The following is an 8,030-nucleotide window of genomic DNA, read 5'->3' as shown; positions in this document are numbered from 1 at the left end:
TTTAAACATGCATAAAAGGTGTGATCAAGCAATAACAATAAATAAGCATCAAGCAACATAATAATCACAATAATCATAACAATTATAATCATGTTAATGCTAAAGCATAATAATGCCAAGATCCTAGGCATGATACTAACAAGATTAATAACAAACCCTAGCATGTCACTAAGCAATAAAGATCAAAGCTTTAGACCTAACATGATACTAACATGATATTAGAAAAGAGTAAAAGGCACCCTAAACATGATACTAGAAAGCAATAATAACATCCTAACATGATGCTAGGAATTAAACAAATTTAAACACGCTTTCTACAAGAATAGAGCAATAAGATTACATACTTTGATGCCTCGTACCTCTTTCTAATAACAAAATACACGCGTTAGTAACTTCAAGGAAAATACAAAATCAAACAATTAAATTAAAATTAAAAGAGATATTAGGGACCAAACCTTCAGAAATTATAACCTTTCACGTCTAGGGCGAAAGCAACTTCGAACTTGGCTAGGTGTGTCTAGATCTCGTGTATGCGGAATTTTGTTTATGAAAAGCTAGAGAGAGATGAGAGCATAGAGAGAATATTGATGATTAGAATTGATAGTAGATTGTGAATGAATAAAAACGGAGGCTCAGGACCCTATTTATAAGAAAACAGTCCGGAAATAAGTAGAATTTGATAAGGAATAAAACTCCACTCTGTCACTGCAAAACCGACCTTGTCGCTAGGCGACAAGCTCTGTCATGTGGTGACAGCCTGGATTCCTACGCGCTTTCAAACACGGAGTCCACTTATCAATCAAAATTGATTTGTAAAGTCCGTATGAAAATTAAAATCGTATTTTTCATAAAATAATATTTTATTCCAAATAAAACTTATCAAAATATAATTATTAATTCTAATCTTATTAGGACTAAAAAGAACCCTCTAGATAATTCTAGAAGACTATAATTAATTCTAATAACTTTAGGAATAATAATTAGCATCGGGCCCTCCCCTAGATCATTGGGCCGCACGTAAAGATCAAACTGGGCCCAGTTTAGTATTTTGGCCATAACTTCTTCATTATTCATCGGAATTGGGCTTATAATATATTGTTGGAAAGCTCTTTGCAAGCCCCATCCAACTACACTATTATTGGACCCTTGTCATGGACCAAACTAAACTGGATTGGCTGTTTTCATAAAATAGAGTTATTTTTCGAAAATAGAAAAAAAGAATTTTTAATAAAAACCAACCGCAACACTTGACTTTTCATACTTTCACCTCGTTCGATTATCATTCGACGCAAAAGCTATTCATCACTGGGTTTGGTTTTGGGGAGCACATTTGGGTGTCTACAAGTAGCACGACTAATGTAGTGCTTGTGGATGTTACTCCTTTATCACTTGGTGTTTCAATTGCTTCGGGTGACTTGAGTGTTATCATTCCTAGGAACACACCAATTTGAAAAGATTGCTGGATAAACTGGCCGAGAAGGGCATGTTGAATTTGTACGTCTTGAAGTTAAAATTTACGTACACTCGGACAGACAACAAATCCGAGAAGAAAAAGCAAAATGACAAGGAAGATGATGGAAATAGCACTCACTCTAGTTTTGTGGCCATCATATCAGGTGGCTTTGCCACAGGCGGCCCTACCATGAAGGGAATCAAGCAGGACGCTTGGAAATTGGGGAATGTGATGCACGCTGAGGGGGTGAAGGACGAGCCCTTCCCGGAAGTGACGATCTACGAAGCAGACCGAGGCGAGATTAAGGCCCCTAATAATGACCCTAAGGTGTTCATCATGAAAATAGCTAACCTGAAGACCGGGTGCTAGTTAATACTGGCAGCTTGTAACACCCCCAAATTTCTACCCAATAATAATTATTATAAAACGTGATTTAGAGAGTAACTTAGGGGTATTACCGCCACGTGATTACGCAAGGCTTAACAGAGATTTGCAGCGGAAGAAAAGTACTTATCCTTTATTAATAATAATAATAGTAATAATAATAGTTTGAAACACTTCCAAAGTAACTACAATACTGATACTATGTTTACTAAATTAAACTAGGTGATCACCGCCCATCATTCCCAATGCAGCATATAATTCACATTGTCCGATCCCCATCACCTATCTACTCATCATTAAAGATAAGTAGGGCCAAGCCAAAACAAAAAGGGAAATACGTATTAGTTAAAATGCTAAGTACATACAAATGCTAGACATGTAAAATTTTGGTAAATTAAACATGCTTTCGAAAGATCCGACTTTAATAAATCATATTTTATTTAAACCACTAAAAATTCCATAATCGACATCTTTCAAAGATAGTTCTGAATAAATATAATATGGTTCCAAACCTCATTTTCGTAAATCATTTTTCCACCTAAGTGTGCACACCCCCTAAGCTAGTAACTCCTTTACATAGTGCTATCAAGGGGAAAGACTAGGTCATACATAGCCCATAGTCTTCAATTTTATCTCCGCATAGTGGGAGTCATAAATCCAAAATCCAATAAATAAATCTGGTAGATAAACCTTCCAATATCCCATACTCGGGATAATTTAAACAATAAAATTTCCTTTTTAAACATCTTGAATATCAACCATTTAAAATATTTAATCATTTAAGATCAAACGATTAAAACACGTTTCACCGAAGTATATATTTCATAATCATTCAAACATGGTTAGAAATCACTTAACATGTAAATCACGTTGCATATAAAAGTCACTTTATAAAAGATCTAGCCATGTGTACGTACCTTGATCTTTGCACACAAGTACGGAACTCCTAATTACGGACTCCAAAATCCTCCTACAACAAACCAACAATACTAATCAAATACTTTTCAACTTATGGACACAAGACTTAATATACCGACTTTACTAGTTGTGCATGAACAATTTATCATCATATCACTTTTATAAAATTAACACTTGTTTTTATAAAATAATCTTTAATAATTAATAATAATAATAATAATAATAATAATAATAATAATAATAATAATAATAATAATAATAATAATAATAAAAGTAGAAGTAGTAGTACCATACATACGTAAGTAGTAGTATATAACTTATATGTGTAAGTAGTTGTTGCTAGTAATAATAATAATAATAATAATAATAATAATAATAATAATAATAATAATAATAATAATAATAATAATAATAATAATAATAATAATAATAGTTGTAGTATACGTAAGCAGTAGTAGTAGATAACTAAATTGTAAGTAGTAGTACCTAGTATAGTAGTATGTAAGTAGCAAAAATAATAAGTAATAATGACAATAAGACTTAAAATAATGAAATAACTATAAAGTAGTTCATAAAATCCAATTATACGTTCTTTAGGATAGAAATAAGGAGTGCATTAGTATGTATTATACTTGACCATATCAGAGAAGGAGTCCAACTTACTCAAAGCTAGAACAAAGACCAATTTGGTCTACTCTTAGTTCAAGCAGGGGTACAAATGAAGAGAAGAAATAGGGGAGGAAGGAGAAGGGGCTGTCGGGGTGGATGTTCGGATGGTGAATGAATTGTAGGGGGTCGGCCAGGCGGTGCGCGACTGGTGGTGGTGCGGAGGAGAGAGAAGCTATTTAGGGGAAAGAGAGTAAAGAGAGGAACTTAGAGAAGGAATGGGGTGAAGTAGTGCTATGTTCTCATGGCTATTTATAGCAATGGCTTTGGTACTATTTCATCCATACTCTTTAATGTAGGAGGCAAGTGGGTGGGTAGTTCCCCCCTTGCCGACATAGTCTTCTTTCATTTTTTTTTAGGTAGTACATACTAATTTGATGAAGCAGGAAGATTGAAGTATTGGTTCTGTGTAGTACTAGTGTACTACAAATATGTATCATTATTTGGGCTTAAGGAATGAATTTGTAGTTTGACTCGAAAACAAGGTTTCTTGACTCGAGAATCAATTAAAATCCGAATTTCGGGTAAGACAATTTTAACTTGACTCGTATAATTAAAACCTTTATAAAATATAATAATTATAAAATTATCTTCGTAAGATCATATAAATATTTTTATATAATAAAATATTTCTGAAAAATCCATAATCAATAATTAGTAAACGGCTGAAAATACGGGGTATTACACAGCTCGTCCGACATAATCAACTTAGGATGTTTGAAAATTTTGAAGTTTTCAGAAGATGCCCTCTAGGATATCTCCTATTCGCTTGTTGGATTTGGTGGGAGTATCACTCACCCGGTCGGACGGATTGATTTACCCGTCCGATTTGAAAAGAAGGGAGAATGAAGGGACATAGTCGTCCGCTTCTTGGTGGTCAAAGTGCTTACAAGCTACAATGTCATTCTCGGCCGTCCGACTTTAACAGCAACCAAGGCAGTAATCGTACCCCACTTAATGCTGATGAAGTTTGAGAGGACAGACAGAAAAATAGGTACCATCCATGGTAACCAAAAAATGGCTAAGGAATGCAATCAGCTAGTCGTGAAGCCAACAACTAGAGGACGACCACGATCGTCAGATGAAGGGTTATTCCAAACACAGCAGGACAACCAAAAGCGCATAAAAAAGAGCAGGCATAGCAACTAATGGTCGTCGGCCGACCAGAAGAGTTAAGGCCAAAGCCGACTGGCGATCACACGGTCAAGGTGGGAACTATGGCCGTGGGCTTGATTGGAGAAGACAGATAAAGCTGCTAAGAGATTTCAAGGATGATTTTGCATTTGAAGTGCATGAGATGCCGGGCATAGATCCAAGTCTGGTCGTCCACAAGTTGGCGGTAAATCCAATGATGAAGCCTGTCCGACAGGAAAAGAGAAATCATGGGAGAAGAAAGGAATCAGGTGGCCGCAGCAGAGGTTAAAAAGCTGCTAGACGCCGGTCTCATTCGGCAATGTTACTACCCTGATTGGGTAGCAAATGTAATTTTGGTGAAGAAGCTGAATGGAACACGGAGAATGTGCGTGGATTACAATGACCTCAATAAGGCGTGTCCCAAGGATAACTTCCCTTGCCTAAAATCGACCGTCTGGTCAATTCAACGGCCAAACACGCCCTAATGAGTTTTATGGACGCATACTCTGGATTCCACCAGATCCCCTTATGGGAAGAAGATCAAGAAAAAACTGGGTTTGTGACCAAGCAGGGTCTGTACTGCTACAAAGTCATGTCGTTCGGCCATAAGAATGCCCCTGCTACATTTCAGAGACTTGTTAACACTGTCTTTAGAGATAGAATCAACCGGAACATGGAAGTGTACATTGATGACATGATTGCCAAATCAAAGCAGCCGACCGACCATCTGAATGACCATCGAAATACATTCACCGAACTTAGGCGGCACAAGACGATGTTAAATCCAAAGAAGTGTGTCTTTGGTGTTGAGTTCGAAAAATTTCTCAGATTTCTAATTGATCAACGCAGCATTGAGGCCAACCTGAAAAAATCCAAGCGGTCTTATACATGAAATCGCCAAGAACTATCAAAGAGGTTCAAAGATTGACCGACTGTCTAGTTGCACTCGGCCGATTTTTGTCAAGGTCAGGGGATAAGTGCTGATATTTCTTTTAGACAACCAAGAAAAAATCTATGTTTGTGTGGACCGAAGAGGCCGAGGAAGCCTTTGTACAATTGAAGAATCATCTGCATACACTTCCTCGGCTCGTCAGTCCGCTCAAAGATGAGAAGCTATACATGTATCTTGCTATTTTAGATCACTCTTTAAGTACCGTCCTCCTTGTTGAGTGGGACGGCCATCAGATCCCCGTGTATTTCATAAGCCATGTCTTACACAATGCTGAGTTGAGGTACCCACCAAGGTTATTAAAATCGGGATTCTACTTTGAATCGGAAGGGGCTCTCGAAATCAAATTGTAAAATCGAATCGTAGAATCGTAAGATTCTACGGACATGCATAATCAAGACGTCACATCCAACTTTAATTGAAAATATTTAAATTTTAAGTTTAACACCTAATTATTAATAGAAAATAGTTGTTTATCCGCAAAGCAACCAATAATTGACAATATATACTTATAAATAACGTTGTAGGCATGTTTTAAACTTGTAAGGTTTTCGCTAGCTAAGAGAAATATGTAGAATCGGGTAGAATAGTAAATCGAATCGTATGACATATATAAATCGTAAAATCGTATGATTCTAAGATTTTAATTGGGATTTTAATAACAATGGTACCCACCCATTGAAAAATTTAGGCTGGCATTGTTCATGGCTTCAAAAAAGCTAAGGCCATACTTCCTTGCTCATTCAATAGTGGTCTACACGGACCAACAGCTGAAAACGCCGTTCTCAACATTGGAGGCCAGTGGCCGAATGCTGAAATGGGCCTAGGAGTTAAGAGGTTTTGATATAACGTTTGAGCCTAGGAAAGCAATCAAGGGGCAGGCCTTTGTTGATTTTCTAGCTGAAATGACACGGCTGGACTTACACCTGGAAGGGGATCAAATTTGGAAGGGTTTTGTGGATGGAAGTGCTACAGCAACTGGATGTGGTGCTGGTATCATTTGTCAGTCTCTTGAGGGAGATAAGTTTGAATACGCGATGAGATTTCAGTTTCAAGCCTCTAACAATGAGGCCGAGTATGAAGCCCTTCTGGCCGGCCTTAGAATGTGTAAGGCGGCCGGGGCAACAAAGATTGATGCTAGTTCGGATTCTCAACTGATAGTCAGCCAGGTTAATAGTGACTATGAGGCCAGGGAGCAAGCCATGATGAAATATCTTCAGATGGTGAAAGATGAGGCTGATGATCTAGAGCAGTTCACCCTACAACAAGTTCCTCATTCGGAAAATCATCAAGCGGACATGCTCTACAAGTTAACATCCTCGGCATCATGTGATACTCCCAGATCAGTCTTTTGGGAAGTAAAAGAGAAGAGGAGTATTGACGCCGAGCCAGTGCAGATCATAGACAGAAGCTTCACTTGGATGGACAGGGTGGTCTCCTATCTGAGGGATGAGACATTCCCGGACGATCCCAAAGAGAGCTGGCTGATGAAGAGGAGAGCGGCCTGGTTCGAAATGAAGAATGGGGAATTATTCAAAAAAGCATTTGTTAAGCCATAATTGAAGTGCATCACCCCAGAGAGGGGGCATAATGTGTTGGATGACCTCCATCAAGGGCAATGTGGATCACATATAGGCGGACGGGCCTTAGCAGAAAAGGCTACCCACCTGGGGTACTACTGGCCGAGCATGAATTCGTACGCCATGAAAATGGTAAAAAATGTGACAAGTGCTAGAGATTTTCCACCTTTATTTACCGACCTGCAAATAGCTTGTCGGCCATAAGTAGTCCGCTCCCCTTTGAAAAATGGGGCATGGATATCTTGGGGTCATATACTCCTGCGTCCGGGTAGAGGCGGTATGTGTTAGTAGCAGTAGATTACTTCACAAAATGGGTTGAAGCTGAGGCCGTCCGAGGAATCAAGTGGACGTATATGTCCGCCTTTATCTGGAAAAATATTATCACTCGCTATGGTGTGCCACAGTCAATGGTGTTTGACAATGGACCTTAATTTGAAATATGCCAACTCAAAAATTGGCTAAGTGACCAAGGCATCACTCATTGATTTGCCTCGATCGGACGCCCGCAAGCTAATGGCCAAGTTGAGGCTTACGACAAGCTGATCTCCAACGGTATCAAGCGCAAGCTAGAGAAAGCAGGCGACCTTTGGGCAGATGAGTTGGTGAACGTGTTATGGTTCATTCGAACCATGACTAAGAGTTTAACAAGAGAGACCCCATTCTTTCTAGTCTACAGCACTGAAGCCGTACTCCCAATTGAGATGTACGAACCTACCCTTCGGGTAATGCTATATGATAAATCGACCAATTAAGAGGCTATGAAGACGACCCTAGACTTTCTTCTAGAAGCCAAGGGCAATGCGGCACTTAGACATGAAATCTATCCCTCAAAATGACGAGGGCATACAATCACAAGGTGTCTAAGCGGCCACTAAAGATGAGGGATCTTGTTCTGAGAAAAATGGAAGCGGTTGGCCGAGCTAATGAAGATGGAAAGTTAATTCCT

The sequence above is a fragment of the Chenopodium album genome, chromosome 10 (assembly GCF_948465745.1).
Source record: "Chenopodium album chromosome 10, dcCheAlbu1.1, whole genome shotgun sequence".
Lineage (NCBI taxonomy): Eukaryota > Viridiplantae > Streptophyta > Magnoliopsida > Caryophyllales > Amaranthaceae > Chenopodium > Chenopodium album.
Note: the sequence above shows the minus strand (reverse complement) of the source record.